This window comes from Caretta caretta, chromosome 3, assembly GCF_965140235.1.
Source record: "Caretta caretta isolate rCarCar2 chromosome 3, rCarCar1.hap1, whole genome shotgun sequence".
In the NCBI taxonomy this organism is placed as follows: domain Eukaryota; kingdom Metazoa; phylum Chordata; order Testudines; family Cheloniidae; genus Caretta; species Caretta caretta.
Window position 1 is genome coordinate 167,098,914 of NC_134208.1, and position 27,172 is coordinate 167,126,085.

Consider the following 27,172-nt stretch of genomic DNA (forward strand, 5'->3'; position numbering starts at 1 on the left):
GTCTTTATTGTTATCACAGACATTTACAAAAAAATACACACACACACACATTCAAAGCTCCCTTTTAAGTAATACTTTAGTCACAGTTCAATCAGATCCCCATTACTCCTACTCATCAGATAGAAAGTGTTCACAAGCAGAAGGGGGATATTGACTTTAAAAATTCACTGGCGAGGCGTACAGAGCCTGCAGGAATGTCAAAACTCCAACCTGCATTTTGATGTTTTCGCCTCAGGTTAGTCTTGACTGACATGCTTGGAGCACTCTTGTTTGTGCTCCGGCATCCATTAACTGTCCTTGACTCAATGTTATACAGGCCTTTACAGTCAGTTCAGTGCCTAATGGTTACAGCAGATTAGGTGCCACGAGGTGTAAGAAAAGCATACGCCTCACTTTAAGGGATCACATTGGTTGTTCTTTGCTTCATTAGGGTGTATTGTTTGATCCCAAATTAATGAGAGCCTGTTAATTATTATTCTGATAATTGTGCCTCGTGTGGGAGCATGCCAGGCAAGTGGTGTTTTAAAGAAATGGAGTTTTGCAAAGGAAAACAAAATGTCAAGGTTGAGATGTCTTTGAGTAGGGTTGGTTTATATGCAAGGCATTCCACACAAGTATGGATGGCATTAGATGTAAAGAACATAAAGAGGGTGAGCCTAAACTACACTTGCTTCAGCTATTGTATAATGCTAAATAACTACCTTGTAAAAACAGCTCAAAGAAAGCTTAGCTGTTCCATAGATAGAGCTAGATACACACCTGTAATCCCACGCACTGCACTGCTGAGCCTTTGCTTCTCTTTTGACTTTACCCTTCCCGCCACCAGATGTTTTTTAAGCTTTATCGAAATGTGACCCAATTCACACTTGCACTTGGGTTCAAGGGACGGATCCATTTTAAAATAGGCAAAAATGAGTGCTGAAGTGGTGTTAACATAAACAATAATTTTAATCATTTTAAAGTCACTCACATTAATATATGAGAAATAACTCTTGAGTAAATGCTGACAGGTATAAGTATGCCCATAGAAATGTTTTTCTTTTACATCAAGCTCCGATAAGCTTCTGTGGTGCCTATATTCATTTAACAGAAAGTATTGAGATTAGACAGGTGTCTCAATTTAAAAGGAAAAAAAAGGTCTTATGGAGATAAACCAGGATGTGACACTGTTTCACCTGTGTTTTTCTGCTAGCCTATATAATGCTATCAGAACATAACTAGAGTTTCGATTCATACATCCCATTTGACATTGACTGACAGTTCTGCAGAGAACAAAGGCAGAGAGATGTCAGTTTTAAAATGTGGAGATTTTATTAGGTCCAAATGAAAACATTCAGTTCACTTTACTTCTTTTAAAATTAGATATGGGCCAAAACACCAGAGAGCAACATCCGCAAATTCAAAGATTCAGAATCCAAACCTGGGTTGGCTCCTATCTCTGTAACAGGCCAAAGCAAGGACCTGGATCTGAAAGTCCCAGAAATTTGAGGTGGGAAGGGTTTGCAATTTTCATCTGAATTTTGCAGCTCATAGCCATCTCTGCTTAAAAGTGATCTTCTTCAGTTAGTCTAGACAAAGATCTAGACATTCTCAGATGTTCTACATCCTGAAGCTTCTCACCTACAATCCAACAGTGTGGAGGATCAAGTTCTCAGCACCTTTTCAAACTGGGTTGCCTGTCAGGTGCCTAGTCATGAATTTGGGTGCCTAAATTTAGGTACTCAAGTTTAAAATGTTAACCTTAGTTGTTTAAAGCCATTTGGGATGAAAAGCTGTCTGTAAATAAGTTATTCTGTGTGAAAATGTCTCCTACTGGTGACAGCAAGGATGACTAAAACCAGCTGATGTAACTGGTAACAGTTTGCTGCCTTTTTAAATAGAATCATCAGAACTAAAATATTTCACCTTTATGGGCAGTAAAAGCCTGCATGAGCTCCTGTAAAAAGTTGACATACTGTAGGGACAAAAATAAAGAGCAGCAATGGCCCTACAAACAATGTTAAGATTTTGATCATAAAATGTAATTTAGGCTCACATAACTGCCTATTTCTCACAAGAACCTGAAGTTCATAGGCTGAGCAATGGGTTATCCTTTCAACAGAGAAGGGAACAGCATCTAGTAAAAACAATGAGGATGGAAACTCATGTATATTACTCCCACATTTGCTTGTGGTTTAGTGCTTGTGAATGGTGCTCAACCAAGTGCCCTTGAGAGTAAAGCCTATTTCCACACGGACTGCACCTTGACACGGAGGCTTGCATGCTCCAGTGAGAGCTATTCTCGCAGGAGTGGCATTCCTGGTAAGGCTACCCAAGTCAGAAGGGTTGAAGCGTAGGAGCCTGACACAAGGTCCATTGGTCCTCCTGGTAGAAAGTTGTGAGTCAGGCTAACAAGCTGTCCAAACAAAAATACTTCCTGTTAAAGAAACAATCTGAGGTGGGGTGGAAGGTGAGATGATCAAAGAAAGAAGAATGACTCCAACCAGATACATGGAGGCTCGCTGAAGAGAGGAAAGAATTAAAGAATAGAATTCAACAAAACAAGACAGCAGTAGAAGAGCTATTCTGTAACAAGAATATGTGGACAAAGACAAGGAATATAAAAGATCAGTTAGAAGATGGAAAATAAATCAAGAAAGGCTGAGAAGTTGTACAAGAGAGGGGATTCTAAAAAGCATTTTCTAGTATCTAAACATCACAGTTCTCAAGCCATTGTACAATTCTGACCACGGACCAAGGACAGAAAGCCTGTTGGATGGAACATTTCCAGGCTGTGCTAAGCCAGCCAGAACCACTAACACACACTGAGAGATGTGAAGATATAGAAGACTTATCTTGTGAAGTTATCGACTTTACGAAAGTAATTAAAGCCATAAAGCAACTGAAGAGTTTCAAAGCACCAGGCTATGATAAGATAGATGCTGAAATGTTAAAAACTGAGAAGAAGTGATTGCCAGTATCATAGGCAGGTTGTACAGAATGGTTTGGGAAAAGGAGATCTGTCCTAAAGTTTGGAAAAGAGGTGTCACCTGCAAACTTCCTAAGAAGGGCAACCAGTTTCTTGGTGATAACTGAAGAGAGGTGGCACTCTATCTGTACCTGGAAAAGTGTTTTGCATTATCATTTTGAAGAGGATGAAAACTGCTTTTGATAAAGTACTCAGGGAAGAACAGGCTGAATTTTGATGCCGTACGTTATGTTCTGACCAGAGTTTCACCTTGAGAAAACTTATTGAGAAATACTAGCAGAAGATGGTGTTTAACTTCCTTGATTTCATGAAAGTGTTTGACAGTGTCTGCAGAGAAGTCCTCTGGAAGATCCTGACACACTGTGGAATTCCAGCAAAGATTATTAATTTGAGGAGAGATTTGTATGACAAGTCTGTGTGCTGCACCAGGACAGGGACTGGACTCATGGAATGGTTTAAGATTGTAAGGCAAAGTTATGTTCTATCCCTGCGTCACTTCTGCATTGTCATAGACTTTGCAATGAGAAGAGCAATAGCTGCTGCCAAGGACGCTGGTATTGTCTGGACAAGAGATAAACCACAAGGCTTGATTTTGTAGATGATGTAGTCAAACTGGATACCAACTTGGATGAAATGAAAAGACTCTTTAAGAACATGAAAGCAGAGGCAGTTCAAGTGAGCAGTATGCAGAAGAGCAAGACCATGGAGATAGCAGAGAATGCTGTCAACACCAGCGGATGTGTGAGTGATGGTGAAGAAAGAGTTGATGACTTCATCTATCTCAGAAGTAAAAATATCTGTTGATGGCCTGCTCTCTAAAGAAGTGAAGGCAAAAATTGGTAGTGGATCATTTTCCTGTCTGTCAAATATCTGGAAGAATAAGAAGATATATCTACACTCTAAAATGAGATTGTATAATGCTATTGTCCTTCCAACACTACTGTATGCCTTGGAAACTTGGCAGATGGTAGAAGTACACAATAGGAAACTGAATGCATTCTACCAGCATTGTTTAAAAAGAATCTTGTGAATTCATTGGAAAGAGTCCTTAACTGTTGTGCTGCATGGGTCAACAGACTGCGGATTCAATAATTAGACAGAGACAGCAATGGTAGTTTAGCCATGTCATCAGGCTAACCCATAGCAGAAGCACAAGATACATCATAGATTGGAGGGAAAAGAAGATGTGGAGGAAAAAGACTGTCCTATTGCAGGTGTGACACCCCAATATTCACCACTGTCATGTAATTAGGATATGTTTTGTACAAAGTAGGCCTTCTGAGGTATCATTCTAAAAGTCTTGATCTGCTAGACATGAATATCTCATTGGATTGTATGTGAAGTTATGAAGTTTGGCTACATATGTGTTACTGAAACATGCTGAGAGGTTGAAACCACCTACAAGCAGCCTTTCAGGTACAACAGTAAAAAGGCCAAAGAATGTTAATGGCTTATGGAGGAAATGCACACAAGCACTCGGATTACCCTAGGAACTGTGTACAATAGAAGCCTCTCAGAGCTAGCACTACACAATGGGAACTGTTTTACCCAGGTCACAGCAAAAGAGCTTTCCAGCAAGTGGGACGAAGATATAAAAGGGGGACAATATATTGTGAGGGTACCTCACTCTCCCTGCAACAACACACCTGGAAACACTGGACGGGCAAAGACTGAACTGTGGGAAGTTATGGTTCCAGGCTAGGAGGATCTTTAGCCTGTGTATGAAAACCTGGGAAAGCCAAGGCAACTAGTGCCTTAAGAATCTGCTAGCCTGTTTATCACCCAGGTAAGAATTTGCTAATTTATATGCTATCTGGGTGTGTGCTTGAGGAGGCTTGAGAGCCTGGCTCAGCAAGACAGCATAAGGGAGCCCAGGATGGTGGAACAGGTGGGCTCAGTGGTACCCCAGTATATCAGATGGCACCCCAGAGCAGAGGGGGGCAACCTGTCACAGCAGGACAATCAAAACGTATTCTGCTATCATGGAGACAGCTTATGATGGAGTAAAACGTCTTGCTCTAGACAGACAGCCGTGGGAAAATAGGTTGCTTCAAATGCCGAGCGGGCATAAGAGAATCTAAGAAAGTCCTTTTCCTAGCTACAGGCCAAGGGCAACAAAGGGTGGTAACATCACTTGTAGCTACCGCACAATGTTCAGCCACCCCTCCTGAACCCAGATCTATAGAGTCTCTATTCAGCCTTGGGCGTCCCTTGACAAGTTTGCCAATTGTGGCTGCTGCTTTTATGTCAATTCACCCTGACTTTTAAAGCCCCGTCATCCATGAGCTCGTTGTGGAGCGTGAGCACCTAGTTTGGGGCTTCATTACAAATTCAAAGCACAGCCCATATGTGCCAGAACTTCTGCTGTGTTTCAGATAGCTTCAGAGTTGAATCTGGGCCCAATTTCAATTGAACCCTGGAGGACTGATGGTTTTCCACCCAAACTATTGGAAATCCATATTTCAGGGTTTGTGATTGCTGGGTTTCAAAGTAAAACGAGGTAGGATGGGTGTGTGTTTTAAAAGCTCATCAGGGCAGGCACCGTGCCTTCCTTTATCTTCATAAGGTACTCCGCAGATTTGGAGATCTACTGGAAACAATTAATAAGTAATTATAATCAACAGACAGATTGTGGCCTGGCTTATGCAGTGGCACAGATCATCCCCTTTCACCAGCTTCTCACATCATGGGTAGACATGAAGAAGTGAAGAGGTTACATGGGTATCACTATTCCCCCTGCTCACTCCCGTCATGCAAGTGGACAGGAAGTGGGGGGAATGGATGGAGCCTTGGCTGTACTTCCCATTTGTCTGACCAGCAGAGTTGCACCAGCATGCCAGGGAATGTGGTCTACCAGGTATACAACCAATATCGTTGACTTCCTCTCCAGAGCAGTGAGGGAACCGGGGAGAGACTGTAACTGCATCACAATTTCCTTCCCCAGCTGCTCCAAGGACAGTGCAACAATACGATGCCCCCTACTCAGGGCAGATTGTTCAGTCATTATCTAGCTGTAAGTTTTGCAGTGATTTCAGGTTCATTTGGACCCCAAACTCAAAGCAAAACTCAGTGAATGTGAATGCCCTCATGGATGATTCTGAAGAAAGTCTTTGCCTGATCTACTCTGAAATTGTCACGTGTATACTATTCTTCAGCAAAAAAAAAAAAAAAAAAAAAAGGCCTATTCAGAGCCTCTCAGCAAGTTCCAAACATACTTCATTTAGTGGTAACATTTCAGCCTCCAGCCTCCGCAGACTGCTATAGAAGGCAAAATATCACCACTAGCTATTGTTTTTTAGGGCATTGTTTGAATGCCTCTTTCAATTATATAATACTTCCACAAGGGATTGAGCTAAATTAAGGGTCAGATTCTGCTGCCTGTCCTCTGGTTGGATACAACTTTGCTTCATGTGTGTTGCTATTGGAATCAATGCGATCATGCATGGAGTAAGTATCTAATCAATGGGAATAAGGGTAGTAGGTTCTGGTTCCAATTAATTAAATAAAATAAAGCATTTATCAAACTTGCAGAGAGATTTTAAATAACAGAAAAAATAACATTTTTCTGCTAGAGGGTCACGTAGCAAGTGACTAGTGTGAATTATTGAATATTTACTTAGCCATATAGGTTGCAAGATAAAATGCACTGCACCTAGTTACAGCAGAGAGAGTGAAATTTCCGCAACCCGCTATTAAAGCCATGTGGTTGCAGTGGAGGGCAGAATTTGGCTAAAATTTTCTACTGACCTGAGAACGAATGCCATGAAAAACACCTATTTTTTTTCTAATATGGACTTTTTTATTTTTTAAGCTGACCTGCTAGGAGAGGCTTGTGTTGCTTTGATTTAGAGAGGGCTGGTATAATTTGTAATGGGTGAGTTCGGTTTAGTGAAAGGAATCTAGGCAGGGTTATGTTGTGGAATGGAAGGTTCGTGACATTAGCTGTACGCCAGTCTAGTGACAGGAACCAGGCTCTGCGGAGCTTTGCACGTGTTGGTCACTGTCCTATTTGTTGTGTTTTCAATGAAATTTCCTGTCATTTTCAGGCCTGTCAGAACTACTGTATTTGTCAGATATGAATGTTTGACTCTGGGTGGGGCAGAGTTGAGGAGAGGATGGAATTTTTCGCTCTAAGAATGAACTATGTACCAGAGGAAGCTATGCTGATGAAACACCATTTTAGAGTTTAGGAGATCATACCGAGACAGGAGTTTAGTTATAAAGATTTTATATTAATACAAGCAAAATGTATCATTAAGTTTTAGATTTAACAGCTGAGTAGGAGCCTGAAGTCTTTCCATTGACTTCAATGAGCATTAGATCAGTTTTTAATTTAGCTAGGTGAAAAACAGACAGAAAAGTGAGATACCCTTAGTGGGTCAATCATGCTTAAGGTATGAGAAAGAACAGGTTGGTCTTGGTATTATTACTTGATAGCATTCAGTAATATGTTGAGAAAATACACTTGACACAATGCTGCTGGTTATTCTGTTGTTGTATACATTGAAATGTACAAGAAGTGCAATACAATGGGAGAAACCATATCTTGTGAAATATTTTGACATCTGAGTGAATAATTTGTTAGTCTAGGTGTGGCATGTAATGTGAGTAATTATACACAAGTCCATAAAAGTAGAATAAAGAGTATCAGTAGCACAACCAAAGTGCTAATATGCAGTGGAAGAAGTGAGCATATCAGAAATCTTAATGTTCTTAGATTTAGCAGTTATTGACAACCCAAACCTGCAAATACTTATGCCTGGGTATGGTGCTTACTGCTTTCCTTTGAGGTCAATTAGTGTGTGCAGGATTGGGACCATAGGCTCTGATCCTGCAATGAACTCCATGCAGACAGAACTTGGTGCCTGTGTGAAGCTCCATTGTTTTCAGAGCATGAAGGCAGCTTTTAATGGGGCAGTATGGATGCAAGGATCCTTATTTCAGGATGAAGGCCTAAGGCCTTATACTGTCAAGTCTTTTTTGGTCTGTAGAGAGCTCTGTGTGTTTATTGTGCTATCTAATTAATAATTAAAAATAAAATGGAAGATACTTTTTCTATGTTTATGCTACATCCCCTGAGAACCAGAAGATCTTATGTCATCCGTAGCAATCACTTTAGTCATTCACATTGTAAAACAAAGGGCCAAATTCAGACTTGTGGAAGTTTCTGAAAGTTTGCCCAAATGGATGCTATGGATGATGTAAGAAAGATCTGGGAGACACCATTGATAGCTCTCTGAAAAACTCAGCTCAATGCACAGTAGCAGTCAAAAAGGCTAACACAATGTTGGGAACTATTAGGAAAGCGATAAAAAATAAGACAGAAAATATCATAATACCACTATATAAATCCATGGTGTGCCCATACCTCAAATACTGTGTCCAGTTCTGGTTGTCCCATCTCAAAAATGATCTAGTGGAACTGGAAAAGGTTCAGAGAAGGGCAACAGATATGATCAAGAGTATGAAATGGCTTCCATATAAGGAGAGACTAAAAAGATTAGGGCTGTTTAGCTTAGGAAAAAGAAGATTAATGGGGGGATATGCTTGAGGTCTACAAATTAATGAATTTTGTAGAAAAAGTGAATAGAAAGTGTTATTTGTTCTTTCACACAATAAAAATAAAACCCAGGGTCACCTGATGAAATTAATAGGCACAAGGCTTAGTACAAACAAGAAGACATACTTTTTCACACAATGTACAATTAACCTGTGGAACTCATTGCCATGGGATGTTATGATAGCCAAAAGTATAACTGGGTTCAAAAAAGAACTAGATAAGTTCATAGAGAATAGGTCCAGCAATGGTTATTAGCCAAGATGATCCCATGCTCAGGGCAACCTAAACTCCTGACTGCAAGAAACCAGCAAGGGAAGACAGGGGTAAATCACTACAATTGTCCTGTTCTGTACACTCCCTGTTCCGTACACTCTGGTACTGGCAAACTCAGCACCAGAGACTCCCACGTAGCTCATGCAGATTGTAACACCCTAGTATTCCCTTGAAGGTTCTGGATATAAACCAGGGTTTAGGTGGGGACACTGATCATTTCCCTTCCCTCCTACATCACCTTCCAAACCTAGTGAGGCTCCTTTCAAACCCACTCCTCCAACAGAGGTAATTTTGGTCCTGTACTAAAGTTTATAGAGTCCCTAGCTCCTCTCTTCAGCTTGATCAGCCAATGATGCAGCCCTTCTGATGGGCAGCAGGTCCTTTCCTCAGATCCCCCATTTTTTGTTTCTCACATTCTTCCCTTTGTGGGAGGTTACATAAAGGAATTTATAGCAGTTCTGATGTTGGCTTTTAACAGGTGCTTTGGCGCTGCGGGTGTGAAGGAGGGTTACACATTGAGATCCCCCTGGGCCTCAGACCCTCTGGCTTCAGCATCATGATCTTTCTTTCTTTTGCCATCAAGGTTCTTATCCTTGGTTTTGAAGTCAGAGATCTCAGGGGAAAAAAATCATTTCAGTTTTCTTGTTTCCAAAATCCCTCAATGAAAACAGGGCCAGAGTTCAACTCTTTGGGTGACAGTTGGCTCCTGTCTCTCCTGGGTTTGTCCTAAAATTGAGGTTACATTGGACCCATTGTACTGAGACGATCTTGTCTATCATGCAGGTTCTTACACTGGGATTTCCTGTTCTCCATGGATAAGAGAGATACATATCTACATATCAACATCTACCCTGTATAACAGCATTAGCTGTGTTCGCCTCTGAGGAGCAGGCACTTTTTGATAGGCCAGGACCAGAGCTGAAGTTGTAGTGAATGTAGTCTAAGGCTAAGCCCAGCTAGGAATGAATGCTTGTGTCCTGAACAAATGTTAGGGTAATGCCTCCATTAGAATTTACAGTCTTGTTAGTTAACATATGTTTATTACCATGGGTGAGAACGTGGCTAATTATGCATATGCATCAGAAGATAGCAATTATTTTTCATAATCCCCTATCATTTCAGCATGATTTTTTTCATGTCCCAACTCAAGGTAAGTCATCTCAGGATCCTAAAAGTCTCTTACTCTTTTATGTATCAGGAGACAGTCATTTTTGCACCATACAGGGCTCAAGACTGTAGGAAACTTTATTAGTAGCTTCCTTCCCAGGCTGCCTGGATTCATCTGTGGCTTTGGCAATGGAATGATTTAGCAGGAGATGTTTGTTCATGCTGCCTTTCCATGAACAGCACCTTCCCAAAGAGCCCGAGTGCATCTTGCATGTGAGCCAATAGTCCGGTAAGTGACAGATCAGAGGTCAGTACAGGGAATCTGCCAAAATTCCAGAGATAACAGTTTAAACGGTGTTTAAATAGACACAGAGGGCCTGATTCTCCACTGTCTTGCATCTTGTGTAGTTATTTGCACATGTATAAAGTGAGTGCAAGGGGGCATAAAAAACAATAGCTGGGGCAGTCAAGTGGAGAATTCCATTTAAGTAGCAATTTGCACTCGCTTTGCAGTGGTGTAAACAATTACACAAGGTGCAAGGCAATGGGGAAGCAAGTCAAAATAAGATAGGCGGAAACTACATGTAAAGGTGTGTTTGTGATCTAATTTCAAAGATGTCAGAAATCACTAGGAGGAATGGCTTTCTCTAGCTAACTTTTGTTTATAAGGTTAACACAACATCTGAAATAAAAGATAATAGGAAGGTTCCCACTAAGGGGAGACTGCAATGTGCATATAAATGTCACAAGCTTGTCTTTTACTTTATTTATTTTTAATGGAGTCCAGAAAGTTGTATCCAGTAAACTGGAATTTTAGAGCTGTAAGAGGTGTTTTAGGGTCTGTGCTGGAGGCTGGAGGTCAGCTTGGTTGCCGTGGAGAAGGTTAGAACTTATCTCAGGGCAATGAGGAAAACATGATGAATTAAACCAGTTTCACGGTTCTGAGACTAGTGGTTTTGCTCTAGTTACCTCAGTGTTTCAGGTCTCCATCTAGTTCTCAATGTGAAGTTTTTACTCTTAAGTGTTGGGCTAGGATGTCAGTGAAATGAGAATGGTAATTAGCATTGTATGTTTTACAAGTGGGGAGCTCATGGTGTTCTTGTGATCCCAGTGCTGACTGTGTGCAGAGCCATTTAATGGAAGCCGTGGTTTGGTTTTGTTTTTCTTTAGTCCAGAGAACAAAAAGAAATGTCTCAAGGAAAGTATAAAATGGAATTCAAAAAGAACAATAGCATTGGTTTGATTTGTTTAATTCTGAAATCAAGGTCACTTAAAAGTACTGCAGCTTTTATTTGTTTTAATTTTTTTTTGGCAACATCTTTCTTTTCATTTGATGGTCCTGTCATCCCCAGAACTGTGTATGTTACTGATCCTGCTTGTATTCAAAGCTGTTATTAAGTGGAGTCTTTTAGATTTTAGAGAAATGATAATGGTTCCAAAGATGACAGAAAGTGGCAGCTGGTGACAAAAAAAAACCCTTGATAAGACGACAACAGTAAATCAAACTACTGCCATTTTTTCGTTTCATGTTTGTTAATACCACCTCGCCTTTTGAAGTTTAAAGCAAGGTTCAAAAGAGCCAGGTGCTGAATCATAATATTAAAGCAAGTAAGGAGCTCCATGAAAGAGCGGAGATCTGAGAGGGGAAAGCAACAAACACAGCTTTCAACTGCCTTTTGTCGGCCTTTCTGCAGATGTCACCAGTTGTTATCCCCAGCAGAGGCTTCAAGCTTGTAGCAGTGCCTCTGGCTGATTCCAACTCAACGTTTCAAGTGTCAATCAAAAAGGAAGGACGCAGCTTAGGTCCTGGTCATTGTCCTGTGAAAAGAGCCAAGCATTTAACATTGATTTAGCTCCCTCAATATACAAAGATAGAGCCAGCTTTGTGCAGCAAAAGGGCCTTTGGCAAGGTTGCTTGTAGAGCAATTCCATCTCATCCGATGCTCCTTGGTTTAGCTGTCACACTGCAGTGTCTGGAGTTCTATGAAAAGTTATTCAGGAATGAGTGAGCAAATTAAAAAGAAATAACATGCTCTCCTAAATAGCAATGCAGGCTATAGAAAATGCTTTTAATGTCATTTAGCCTTGAAAAGCAGTTTTGATAAAAGTATTTTATGCTTTTAAATACCATTTAACAAGGAGAATAAGACATTTTAGGACAAGAGAAGGCCCTTGTGAAGCCCATCTCCAATGGACTGTGTGAACAGTTGTGCCACAGTGTATTTTTGGCCAACTTTGTCTTAAAGCTTCTTATATTCATTGCTGTCCATAGACTGCATTACTAGTCTCTGTGTACAAAAATTCAGCCAGATTGCCACTGGTGCTCTAACTTACGGTCTTCTGCCCTTTTTCTTGTTGGCAACGATTATTACCTGTGTCTCTCTGTTTCTATTTTCTTCAAAAATCCTTTGTAATGGAGTATTTCATTCCCAGCCATGACACTCCCAGTTTGGCTTTGACTCCAGATTGCTGGTGGCTCAATGTGAGTTATTCAAGGCACTTGTCATTGTCATGGAAATAACAAGTCTCTGAAAATGCCTGGCAATCCTGTGGTAGGGAATAGGTTCTCACACACGTGGCAAGACCCACACTTACGACCTACAGAACGGGGAAAACAGGCGAAACAAGCCACTGAATGAAGAATGTATATTTTTTAAAAGAGTCAGTATAAAACAATCAAATGCTGTGCAGCATTAAGTTATGTTAAACTCATGAACATAGATATTTGTAGAGAAACGTTACCTATGGACAGGTTATTTCATTATCGGGTTTCAGGTATCTTCTTTTTCGACACTTGGAATGAGCCACTGCTAGGCCACCTCTAAGGTATGAGCGAGGAGTGTGATCCCCCTGCTCATATACACATACCTGCGCCAACTCTCATTGAGCTTGCAAAAGTATAAATACCAGTGTAGCCACAGTAGCATGGGTAGCGGGAGAGGAGGCATGGCTTAGCATGGTTTGAGGTGGGTTTGTACTGAGCATGGCTGAGCGATGCCTCCGCTGTTTCTACCTGTGCTATGTTGCTATTTTTACTCATGCTAGCTCAGTGAGAGCTAGTGTGAGTACATGTACCCAAATAGGGAAATGATACCCTGGCTCGTAATGTAGACGTAGCCTTAGAAACAGGCTACTGAACTAAATACACCAATAGTTTGGTCAAGTATGACACTTATTATGGCCCCGATACACCAAAGTACTTATGCACATGCCTAACTTTAAGCATCTGAGTAAAGTCGGTAAAAATATAAGGAAAACGACTTTGGGAAATATGTCAACATTTTGAAGTTGTTTCCATTTTGCATGGCTCGAAATGCAGATGTTTGCTTTTTTTTTTTTTTAGAAGATTGTTTTGATCAAAGTGGGGTTTGAAATATCGATAAAAATGTTGGTTAAAAAGATCATGGACATTTTTTGTGAGGAATGGAAAAATTTAATAATGTCAACATTTTTCATTAAAAATTCTTTTAAAAAGCCATTTTTCAATGAAAAATCTTTTTGTGTAAAATACATTGGCCAGCGCTACTCACGAGTAGTCCCTTTGACGTGAACGGGATTACTCATGTGCCTATCATCAGGCATGTGCGTCTCATTTTGTGACAGACTTTGCTCTGTCCTTCTAGAATGAGCTCTGCACTAACGGTCTGCTTCTCCACTTGTGCATTTGATATTACTTACAAATACAGTAGAGTGTCAGAAATATTCAAAGTGGACTATTCAAGATATTCAATCATCTGTACAAGTTCAGCTTTATTTTTAAAAACACCTAGCACTACAGGGTCCTGATCTATGACGGTGGCTCCTAGGCATTATGATAATACAATGTATATCTGCATGTTCTTAGCAAGGTGCTCATAATAATACCTTGCATGCGTATAGTCAATTTACAAAAAATGGGATCAATGGAGTTGAGTGATCAATGCAAAAACATTTCTGTAAATCTTCATTCCGATCTTAAAATACATTTGTTTTGATCAAGTCCACGTCCCTTTTGTACTCGCTGTCCACAGACATACACATGATAGACTTTGACTCAGAGAAAATGAGTGTAAACCTTGCACGCAGGCTAGTTCTAACTCAGAGTGGCTGTGCACATTGAACATATCCTGTGTTGTCTGAAATTCAGACATTTGCATGAACAGGTGTTTATTCACACAAATACATGTGACCCGTTGTTCTTTGTACAAATGCCCGTATTCGCACACGGGCAAGGGTACACATGAATGAACAAGCGTATTCTCCATTCACCGTGTGTTAGATTGAATCCTGCACACAGGGCGGCATGTAGCTGCATCACCCCAGGAGGAGCCATGGGGAGGAACTGTGTCACAAAGCCCTGGGAAGAGCTGTTGTAACCATTTACTGCCCACCTCATACCAGCCAAGCTCTGCTGACTGGCTCATTGAAGGGAGGGACTTAAACTCTGCCCACTCCTTGCCCATCTCCACCCCTTTCTTGCCCACCTGTGACCAGACGCTCAGCCCTTGCTCTCTCCTGTGCCTAGATCCAAGGCCCAGGAGACCTCTAGTAGCCATGAAGCATGGTGGGTAGATGTCATTTCCCCCTGTGCAGGGCCAGGCACAAACTTGCCTTGTGAGGCATTTGCTATTCATCGTTTGTTATCCTATTTAACTAGTTTCAGTCATTTAATCAAGGAGCAGAAGCAACCCCATGTGACTTAGGTGACCTGTCACATTTTATGAGTAATTCAAGTGAGCAGTTCACAGAAAACCCAATAGGTGGAAAGTTTGGGCAAGTACGTACTACAGTACGTTTGGGCAGTATGTACTACAAGTAATAAATAGACCAAGGTCGGTTCACGAGTAATTTGCAAACAAAAAGAAAAAAAAGGCTAAATTAATCAGATAATTTATTCCCAACAAATAATTCCACCACCTTTGCCACAGAAAAAATGGATTCAAAATTCAGTGCAAATTCAAAGGAAAAGACGGCATCAAATAATTTGGAGTAATGAAAACCTTTGCAAGAATCACTATCTATTTGCTAAGAAAAGGGGCAAAATTCCTCTCATGCCTTGCTCATCACATGCTATTCAGTCAGCTCTGTTAAATCAGACAAACCACCCAAGAGGTAGGTAGATCATGTCCACCTTGCAGATGAGGAAACTTTGGCCCAGAGAGTTATTTGCCTAAGATTACCGAGTAAGTCTGGCAGCATGCCCATCTGTGACCTCCAATCTGTGGCCTCCTGAGCCACTCTCAGTACCCTCCTCCTTTCCATTCTTTCTTCTCTATCCACTTTGCACTCTCTACACCCTCAGTTTCTCTGCTCCTTTCTCTGCCCCACCAACCCCAGACACTTGGGTTATCCCTGGTATCCATTTCCTCTGATCTTGCTCCTGCATGGCTGAGTTCTTCAAAAAGTCCTGTGGTCACCAGGACTCCTTCACTGATAATTCATTCTCTCCTCCTTCAATTCTTCCATCTTTCTAGTAAGCAGCACTACATCTGCACTCCCACTGATTCCCACGCTGGCAATCCTGCCCATCTAGTCACCAATTCTGGCTCCCTTCCAAACACACAAATACTCGCATAGTGCGCCCTTACCCTTATCCACACAAGATTTTACAGACGGATTAAAAAAAAAAGGGAACAAGATCTGTCATGAGCTTGCCCTCCTCCACTCCTTTCCCTTACTGCCTTCCACTCACCTGTTTCACCGACACTGAGCTTTTGGCTCCTTGGCTGTTTTTGGCATCATTGATCATACATTGATCATTCTTGAAATCTTGTCATCCTTTGCCTTCTGTGACGACATCCTTTTTGGGTTTTTCTTCTACCTCCTTGATTGTTCCTTCGGAGTCTAATTTGCTGTGTTCTTTCCCACCATTCTCCCTCTCCATTTAGAGGGTATCCACTAAGACTCTGTCCTTAGTTCACTCCTCTTCTCTATCTACAGTCTATCTCTTGGTGTTTTAACCACTTGCATGACTTCAGCAACCTCTTTTAAGCTGGTAACTCACACATTCATTTGTCTACTCCTAGCCTGTCTCCCTCCATCCAGCCTCTCATCTTGGCCTGACAGGTTCTCCTAAATGTGCTGTCAGCAATTAAAAGTTCACATGGCTAAAATATTCCCAGACAAGAAAACTACATGAAGATGGAGTTAAGGTTGTGAGTATGTACCAATAAAAAGGGCAAAAAATGTTACAGAGATGCTGCAACTATCCCAAAGCCAAGCATTACAAAGCCAGGAAGTAGTGTTAAAATTGCAATGAAAAGAAATCACTGTTAAGGTAAGAACGGCACAGTTAAGGCACCCAAACATCCTTAACTCTGCCTTGCAGTGATGTTAGGAGGAGAAAAATATGAAAAAAAAGCAAATGTGTTTTTAAAAAATCAGTTTACGCTAATCTGGGGCAACAAACACTAAAATGCCTTAATTATAATCATACATCTCATTATAGGGCAGAGTTAATGTTTGGGTTCTTTCTCTGTGTCCCCATTCAATCTATAGACTTTGCTGCCTTTGCAGACTACATCCACAAAGGGACTTTGGTGTCAAACAGCCACTCTAGGTGCTCTAATCCATTGTTTAGATCTTCAAAATCTCCACTCAACTGCTGCCTAACTCTGTAGGCACATACATTCTCCAAGTGCCCCAGTTTCTGCTGGTGGGCATGCTTACAGCCACCTAAATCCTGACACCTGGTATCTGGGTCAGAGCTAGGCCCCAGCAGGATTCACAAACTAGGTGTTCCCCAAGCTATCTTGCCTGCAGGGCCCGATCCAGTAAGTGTTCTCAGAGGCCGCCTTACACCACACCTACCAGATCAGGCTGTGAACAAGGAGGAGGTGGCAGTGCCCCACCCTTATGTTGCGTAGTCCGAAGATTAGAACACTCACCCAAGATGTGGGAAACTCAGGTTCAAGTTCCCATTCCGTTTGATGTGGAACAGCGACTTGAACCCAGGTCTTAGTTTCACCTCCCAGGTGAGGGCTTTTATCACTGGCTATGAGGTATCGCTCTCCATTTCTCCTCTTGCAGGTGTTCCACTTGGGCCACAGAGGGAAAACAAATGACTCTCTATCTTAGTGGTTAGAGCACTCACCTCTGAGTCTAAACACAAGTATATTGCAAACCAGTTTCAAAACTTTTTTAAACAGTGGTACTATACACGATCTTTTGGAGGTCATCAGATAATGCATTTGTGTTCTCCCAACATTTTGAGAGTTAATGCTTCTGGTTGCCATTGTGTCCTGTGGAAATAATGGCTTCTGGTCACCACAGATTACTATATGCAAATAGAAGAATACATTCCAACTGCTTTGCTAATGCAAACCATTGTAAATCTAGTGGCTCTTACCTTATCCATAAAAAACGCTGGTCTAAGAGAACCAGTCAAAAACCCGATACTGTCTTGGGAGTGTCAGGGATATAACACTTGAGGTTCAATTCATAATTTCATTTTCTATAAGAACTTCCCTTCTTAACTATAATTATAATATACTCTTCAATTTAAGTATCCTGTTAAAGATTGCAGCAAAGAAAAATAAAGTTTAATTTGCTTTTATTTCCGATTACAACACTCAGTATTTGTACTGTTCCTTCATTAGCAAAACCCCAGAATCATAGAATCATAGAATATCAGGGTTGGAAGGGACCTCAGGAGGTCATCTAGTCCAACCCCCTGCTCAAAGCAGGACCAATCCCCAACTAAATCATCACAGCCAGGGCTTTGTCAAGCCTGACCTTAAAAATATCTAAGGAAGGAGATTCCACCACCTCTGTAGGTAACGCATTCCAGTGTTTCACCACCCTCCTAGTGAAAAAGTTTTTTCTAATATCCAACCTAAACCTCCCCCACTGCAACTTGAGACCATTACCCCTTGTTCTGTCATCAGCTACCACTGAGAACAGTCTAGATCCATCCTTTTTGGAACCCCCTTTCAGGTAGTTGAAAGCAGCTATCAAATCCCCCCTCATTCTTCTCTTCTGCAGACTAAACAATCCCAGTTTCCTCCTAAGTCATGTGTTCCAGTCCCCTAATCATTTTTCTTGCCCTCCGCTGGACGTTTTCCAATTTTTCCACATCCTTCTTGTAGTGTGGGGCCCAAAACTGGACACAGTACTCCGGATGAGGCCTCACCAATGTCGGATAGAGGGGAACGATCATATCCCTCGATCTGCTGGCAATGCCCCTACGTATACATCCCAAAATGCCATTGGCCTTCTTGGCAACAAGGGCACACTGTTGTCTCATATCCAGCTTCTTATCCACTGTAACTCCTCGGTCCTTTTCTGCAGAACTGCTGCCGAGCCATTCAGTCCCTAGTCTGTAGCGGTTCATGGGATTCTTTCGTCCTAAGTGCAGGATTCTTCACTTGTCCTTGTTGAACCTCATCAGATTTCTTTTGGCCCAATCCTCTAATTTGTCTAGGGCCCTCTGTATCCTATCCCTATCCTCCAGCGTATCTATCTCTCCTTCCAGTTTAGTGTCATCTGCAAACTTGCTGAGGGTGCAATCCACACCATCCTCCAGATCATTTATGAAGATATTGAACAAAACTGGCCCAAGGACCGACCCTTGGGGCACTCCACTTGACACCGGCTGCCAACTAGACATGGAGCCATTGATCACTACCCGTTGAGCCCAACAATCTAGCCAACTTTCTGTCCACCTTATCCCAGCATATACCCTCTGTGGTAAATATTTAGGCTTACCTGCTCCCCCATCAACCGCCAGTTAAACTGTACAGTGTTTTCAGGGGGTTTATACCCACTACCACACCAAAAGAACAATCACTGTCATGTCCTATTGTTCACTGCTGGATGAAGGCCCCGTGGTGGTGCCTCCAGTTGTCTCTTTCCAGGGACAAATGTAACTGAATAGGTCCTGAAGAGAATACCAGATCATTGCTATCATCCTCTGTTGCTAGGGCCTCTTAAGATAATAATTAGTAATACTTTACTCTTGCCTATCTGTTTCATCCAAGGCTCTCCAAGAGCTTTACATGAATGAATTAATTTTCGCAATGTCCCTGGGATTTATTATCCCCATTTTGCAGCTGAGGAAACTGAGGCACACAGCACTTGAGGCCCAAATGTTCAAACGTGATTTGTTTTAGATGTTTCCATTTTGGTTGCCCAACTTGAAACACTCTGGAGGCCTGATTTTCAGAGGTGCTGAGCAGCCACAACTCTGATTTAAGTCAAGGGGAGCTGCAGGTGCTCAGCCTCTCTGATAATAAGGACCTAGGTGTTTCAAATTGGATACCTAAAAACTGAAGCTTCACGAGTTAGTGGATCTTATGAAAACTGTGGCCTAAATTGGCTTGTTCAGTCTTTAAAATGACACCCAGCTTTCCTATTTATTGTCCCCCTGTCTATCGACATAATTCCAGCCATACATTTCCCAGGCATCCTTTTCCAGCTCTTTGCATCTCTTCCATCACACATGCAAGTCCTCATGGTTCTAGATCACATGTTTACAGCAGTACTGTATGGATATGTGAAGTCTTATTTAAACAGATCCCTTCATGGCACTCATTGTCCTCCTCATTTTTCTACAGGATCTCCTTTAAACCTTCATTCTTCTTTTCTCCTTGCATGATTTGGTACACTGCCATATTACATATTACATATTACATATTACATCTGATGAAGTGAGCTGTAGCTCACGAAAGCTCATGCTCAAATAAATTGGTTAGTCTCTAAGGTGCCACAAGTACTCCTTTTCTTTTTGCGAATACAGACTAACACGGCTGTTCCTCTGAAACATATTACTTTATAGGAACTCAGTATTGCGAACCACAGTGCTCAAAGTCATGAGTCAGGACCCCAAAATCATGAGATTTAAATAATATATTAGGAATTCTTTTTATTTGCCTTCTGGATTTTGCACCTTTGGGATTTATATTTTCCAACATGTCTCCATAACCACTAGGGCTAGAAACTTGGGGGTTTTTTTGTATTTTTTTTAAAAGAAAGCTGAGATTCTATTACATTCAGGTTTCAGAGTAACAGCCGTGTTAGTCTGTATTCACAAAAAGAAAAGGAGTACTTGTGGCACCTTAGAGACTAACCAATTTATTTGAGCATAAGCTTTCATGAGCTACAGCTCTCTAAGTCTCTAAGGTGCCACAAGTACTCCTTTTCTTATTACATTCAGATGACTCCAGGGCAGAGGCTTTAAGACAAGCACTAAATTTTGCATGACTTGCTATAAAATCATGAGAGTAACACTGCACCTGAGAAAACAAGACTTGGTCCTGAAACAAGTGATGCATGTGTGTGACTTTACTCACCTATGTAGTCCCATTGACTCCAATGAGATTATGTACATGAATAAAGTAAGTCATGGAAGGAAGTGCTTGCAGATAAGACTCTAACATAGTAAGATGTCTTTTTAAATAATCTTCAGTAGAAATAAAAGTTAACTACCATGTATAAACAAAGCTTCTAGAACCATTTTTACTGAAATGTAGATCTTTCAGTTATTCTAGCAAGAAGCTTATTATACATAAAATGGTTATATGAGTCACACTGCTTTTAAAAAAATTCTAAGGCCAGATCCTCTGTTGGCATAAATGGTGTAGCTCCACAGACTGGTGAGCTCACACCGACTAAAGTGCTGCAGGATGCCGGTGACACTTCAATCTACATTTATGACACTTCAAAACACCACCATCTTCCAGCTCTCTCATGGATTTCAATGGAGTTGCACCCATTCACATCAGTGGGGATCTGGCCCCATGTGTATTAACTAGAAGGTAGACTGTATAAGCACATATTAATTTCTCTCTGACCCCTTGCAATTTCCTGTCTCTTTCTCTTATTTCCCTTCAATCAACACTCCCCACATTCTATCCAAATTTTGCTCTGCTGAAATTCAATGTCCCAATTTTGGTCGCATTTGAGTCCTAATTATAAAGCCAACTGGATTTCACCATTGCTCGAATGTTCTTGCACTCACTTCCTGTAATCACATTCATTGTGAAACTCAAGGCTAAGTCAAGAATTGTTGCCTTTTTACAGTTCTCTCTTTTATAGATGTTGTGTTAGAAAGCTGTCCTTACCACTTTTGTTGTCATTGCTTCTGGGCTTCACTCCATTTGCTAGCACACTGGCCTTCTCTCACTGCGCCCTCTCAGTAAATGCTGTAACATTCAGCATCCTTTTATGCTTGTGCTTTTAAAGAAAATCTTGGGACAATTAAAGATATGAAATACAGGACAGCATTCATTGTTCTCGCTTTTTAAAAGGTTTAATCACTCTTAATGGCTCTCTTGAAAACTTGAATTTTCCATTTTGATGTTTTTACCCCATTGAGGAGTTTACTAATAATCTTGTCAGGTGTTTTCTCCTTAAATGAGCCATTCAATAAGATTTATGCAGAACTGTAAGATGTAAGGGGGCGGAAACAGAAAACCACTTAAACTGGGTTCAGGGGTGTCTTTTCTCAGGGTTTTGTTAGTCCAAAATGTAATTATAAATATAAAGGGGAAAAAAAATTCCTATCCCACTTCGAAGAGGCTGAAGAGGAGAGTGGAAAATTCCCTGAAATGCCCCATAGGTTCTTGCACTGAGACAGACCCAGGGCAATTGTTCCTCACCTTGAAAGCCTCACCTGCAAAATCCACCAAAGCTCAGTCCTCCCCACTATTGTCCAACATCTATACAGAACCATTGCAGGAACTGGTGAGATTCCACAGGCTGATGTGCCAGCAGTATGCAGATGATACTTGATTCTCCATCTCCTTTATGTCAAACATAAACAGAACAATCTTCCAGCTCTATGAATGCCTAGCCAAAATCAGCACCTGGATGAAGAGCAGCTGGCTGAAGCTGAACCCAAGCACAACTGAGGAGATGCTGATATGAAGAGAGAAGCAGTTTAAACAATTCCTCTGTAACATCACCCATTATCGAGGGCATCTGACGTCAGATTGTTGTCAGTCTGCAGCTGTGGAGTCTGTAGTAATGGGGACTGTACCTGTAAGGGCTGAGCCTGCCAGGCAGAGTGGGCAGTGTGCTGGGAAGCTACTGTTCTTATACACAACCAGTTGGAATCAGACCTAGAATAAAGAAGAGCTCTTAAGGACCTTAAGCACTTAGGCCCATATCCTCAAAGATATTTAGGTGTCTAACTCCCCTTGATTTCAATAGTGAATATGACATTGTCCCAGGAGTAAAAAGAAATTAAGAAAATACCCAGAGTAGATGAATGCAGCAGTTAAAAGCTACACCAGAGCCAAAACTCTCTGGAAATATGGAAAAATAACTGGAGGAAGTTCAACCAGCACTTCACTCTGTATCTGCAAGCAATGGGTGACAGTAGAAAGGAAGACTTTCAGAAGGTAGCTTTATTTTTGACAGTGGCTGGTCCTGAAGCACTTACTAGGTTTAATACTGTTCAGTTAACTCAGGCAGAAGAGGCTAACTATGAAACTGTACTACAGGAATGTGAAGAGTATGGCACAACATGTAAAAATCAGACATGGTCAAGAGATGTTTTTCCTTTTGGACTCCTCAGTGCAATCAGATGCCCAAATAGCCATGGCAGCAAAATACTCCCTTTTCCAACTGTGTCTGACCAGAAGATGAAGCCCAGTGCTATCAGACACAGACCAGACCATGGTGATTCATGCATTTTTGATTCCTGGGCTTGATTGTTGCAACTAATCATATCTAAAAATGAAGCCACCCTGTAAAAGCTCCAAATGGTTCAAAACACAGCCACCCATCAGTGTAATAACACAGACTTCAGTGCTCTGCTCTCTGCATTGGCTCCCCCCATTGAATACAGTCTCTGTCTTGATATTTATGGTGTTGGCCTTAGCTACCTGAGTGATCACATCTCCCTCCACTAATGTGACCTCCCATGACATTTCACTGGAACACTCAGAACTGTCAACCAATAGAGGAGGCTTGTGAGCGTGGGAAATGGAATTTTCACAGCAGCTGGACCTTGACTATGGAACTCGCTCTTGCAAGTTATAAGAGCTGTCAAACATAACACTTTCAGAACTAAATGGAAATCTCATTACTTTGACTTGCTTTCTCCAAATAGCTTCTTAACACACAGAGAGACACACAATGCACCCATTTACACACAAAACCATAAAAAATGCAAATAAAAACAAGGATAAACCAATAAACAACCTATAAACTACAGTCTGGGAAGCGAGAGAGAGAGAGAGAGAGAATTTTTTGTTATTTATACGTTTACACAGTTGGCAGTCACTCAGATACTTTGGTGATGGGGGCCATCTAAATAAGTAGGTGCAGAGATAGTGAAATTAAGATTATAAATTAAATGCCGTAGGAGTCATATTTCATCTGTGTGTCTCAGGGTTTATGCCACAACAGTAAATCCTGAGATAGATTAGATTAGGTAGATTTGATATGCCAATATTCACTTAAATATTTTGGGCCTGTTCCCAATAAAGTTAATGGAAGTAAGATCAGGCCTTTATTGTTCCTATGTTATCAGTGAGTCTTTATTACACATGAAGTGATTCATTTTTTATACTTGTCTGCCAGAGTGGGATTTTCAAAACTGCTCTGCATTGGCCTAATTCTGCTCCTACTGAAGTTAATGGGATTTCATTTTACCGTTGACTTTGGTGGGAACAGAGATAGCCCAATGCTGCGTGGGTTTGAGAATCCCGGACTCAGTGTATAGTTCGGATTCTGCCAACTTCTGTTTTTCATACATTGTTCTTATTAGGCTCAGTCCTCACATGCACTAGAGCACGTGGGTTAGGGAGACAAAGAAGACTTCACACTCTTCTCCATCTTGGTCCTGGGGCTGGCTGGACCCTTTTTGGCCCCCCAAGGCTATTTAAAGCAGCCTTAGAACTGCTCTTAATGGCCCAACTTGTTACAGCTTCCTAGGATCCATTACAGTTGTTGAGGACAATCAGCATGCAGCATTGTTGGGCCACGCTACTTCTGACTCCCAGCACATATGCTATATAAGGAGGGTAGGGAGGCATGTCATAAATGATTCTCCACACACACACCCTTGGAGCCCAGGACTATATAGGATGAAGCTTTTACTCAATTTGCACACCTTTTGGGCTGGCTTTGTGTGTCTATACTAGTGTTGCATGAGGTTTATTAGCTGGGTGCAAGAGAAGGTGAGGGTAGAACACACTGGTGAGCCTTCGGCAGTGCAATGGCTCCCCATGGCAAGGGTGAAGAGAGAAGTTTAAACTGAGACATTTAACAAATATGTGATTTGAAATGTGTTCTGTTGTTGATTGGTTAGAGAACAGAAACAATACCATGTGATAGACAGAACTGACTAATGGAGCAGACAGTCACAGTAGTGGCAGTGGGCTCTTCTCAAAGAAATATTTTGCTGATGAAGTTTGTGAATGTCAAATCACAAATATTCAAGACTTTTAATTTTGTGTGAATGGAAATGAGATGAAATTTGTAGACAACTATTCATGTGCCAGATGCTACTTCACTTACATTGCATGCTGCCTTACACCAAAAGTAGTCCTATTGAATCAGTGGGACTACTCACAGAGGCCCCAGTTCAGGATATCATTTAAACCTGTGCTTAATCTTAAGCAAATGCTGTTTGTAGTGTTGTTGTAGCCATGTTGGTCCCAGGAGATTAAAGAGACAAGGTGGGTGAGGGACTGTCTTTTATTGGACAAACTTCTGCTGGTGAATGAGACAAGCTTTCAAACTTACACAAAGCTCTTCTTCAGGTCTGAAGCCTGTCTATTTTACCAACAGAATAAATACCAGTAAAAGATATTACCTCACCCACCTTGTCTTTTTAAGCAAATGTGTAAGCCCTATTAAAGTCAAGCACATACTTAAAGATAATTATGCTTTGCTGAATAGGGATGGTTTGCTGAATCTGGGAGGGAGTAAGGTAATATTTAGGGTTACCAGATGTCCCAATTTTATAAGGACAGTCCCGATTTTGGGTTTTTTTTTCTTATATAAGCTCCTATTACCCCCATCCCGATTTTTCACACTTGCTGTCTGGTCACCCTAGTAATATTAAATGTAAGAATGGCAGAATCTGGCCCTCTGGTTGTTGTTTTTTGCCCAACTATAATTATGAGAAGATGATAAATGTGCTTAAAACACATTTCTTATGACTACATAACACAATACAGTTCATTTTGGGATGTGTCTGGCTGACTCAAGAATTTGCCTAGAATTACACATCTGGTTTTTCCATAGGCATTGTGCTGGAAACTACTATGTCCCTTATCATCTTAAATCCACCAGGAATGTCACATGGGAAAGTCTTTATATGCCATGTGATGTCCATTCTGTTTGTTTTCTGGAATATAAGCATGTCTCCAAAGTTACTGATTAATTTTACAGCGTACAAGAAGTGCTACTGATTTCTTGTTTCTGTCACTGACCCTTTAAGATATAAAAATGCAAATACTTTTGCATTGCTCTTCGGAAGGGGGTACTTTTATGTATTTATTTTTTGTTTTCCTTTACACCAATAAAGTGTTATCTTTAACCTGATAAGAAGCTTTTAAATCTAAAAACATCATTGCTTTGATAAACTCCGTCTCGCGTGGTATTCCGTCCAAACACTATTCTAAGATACTCATTTCGAACCTGTTCTTCATGTCTCATAGCAAAATTGCCCTTCTCTGCATGCATTTCCATGTGCAGAACACACACACTAATGTGGTAAACCTGCAACTTCCCATGTAATGTTTATTTTCAGAAGGCAAATATTGTGCCAGTGTTAACTTCAATTACAGACTTATTTGACAATCTGACTACTCCATCTGATGCCTCAAGGGCAAATTTCAGCACTTTATGAAAGAGGTTGGCCAATAACGATCTATATGAATAAAATATACAGGCGAGAAGTTTTAATGAACATTGGAAAACAAAACTATGAAATATTAATTTCAAACATTTACATTAAAACAACAAAGGATTTGATTCATGCTGGCAAAGGCTAAAACTTGCAGAATGAAGGCTGCCACTTCATTCTTTACGTTGCCCTGCTGAGACTCCATATTACAAGTGTCTCAAGCAGTGCACAATCAATACCTTATGAGCTGCAATGCCTAGCCACAACAGGGGGTCTGATCCCGCAGTCCTACTGAATGGCAATTTTACATGCATGAATACTGTAGCATCAGTGTTATGCTGAGGCAAGGGTGCCTCAAATCTCTAAATTGAAATATTGGGGTTTTTTTTAATCATTATTATTTAAAATCAAATCATTCAATAAACTTTTACTTATTTCATCCTTAACTTAATTGCTTTTCTGGTGGTTTATGCTCAAGACATTTTCAACACATTTAAATGACTTCTATGTTGTTCTGTAAAGAGATACTCCATTCAGGGTGAAGCTTATCAGGTACAGAGAGCCCACACAAAGCCTTTGGTACCACTTAAGATTTAAACTGAGCTGCTTTCCACCCCCTTATTGTCCTTAGGCAAAACTTTGGATGACTTTAAGGCGGAGTTTCGCCTGTGTAGGGACTATGAAGTCAGGCCCTCAGTGTTGTTACCGTGTTATTGCAAGTGCAAAAGGCAGCGTTACATTACAAGGAAATATAAAACAACTTCTTTCATAGGCTGTTTCAAGGAATAATAACTGGACTGGACTGTGAGGTGTCTATGGTGCCTTTGGATTCAAATCCTATGAACTGAACCTACTGATTCTTACTAGATAGTGGAGAACCTGAGAAGCAGCAGCATTTCCAAGTCAAAATGTTAGTCATCAGTGCTTAAGCAAGTGTTTAAAGTTAAGCATGTGCTTAAGTACTGTCCTACATGGGAACCTGAGTGCCTGTTGATGGTCTTAACTGCACATGTGCTTGTTACCTGATGTTACTTTTCAAAGTATGCTGAGCTGGGACTACCAGGCTGTTCGGTGAAGCCAGCTGCTGGCATGCTCCTACTGGATCATGTACATGTGGATGATACACTTTGGAGCTGTGGAAGAAGTGCCCTCCCTGGATCCTTTATCTGTGAAATGAACAGGCATGAATGGTGCATCTCTAGAACAGAGACAAAGGCAAGTTTGTAGTACCTTGCATGTAATTTCTTGGTTTTCTGCCTGGTGCAGATCTGGGGTGCCATTGTTGAAAAGATTTCTATTTGGATAAGGATGCAAAAGTCTGCATGCCTCTCCAAACCAATTGGGTAGTAAAAACAGGACTGGAAATCACTCCCATAAGATTTCAGCCCTTATGGAAAAGTCCTATAGCATTTGTTAGAGAGTCATAATCTTGCTGTAGAATTTAAACCCATCTAGGGAATGCCACAGCAGGGAATATAATTTT

At 41.0% G+C, this 27,172-nt stretch overlaps 1 long non-coding RNA gene across 1 annotated transcript in view; it reads left to right on the forward strand.

Moving 5' to 3' along the window:
• Positions 1 to 27,172, forward strand: part of LOC125634946 (uncharacterized) — a 120,960-nt gene that overhangs the window by 70,805 nt on the left and 22,983 nt on the right. The window lies entirely within an intron of this gene.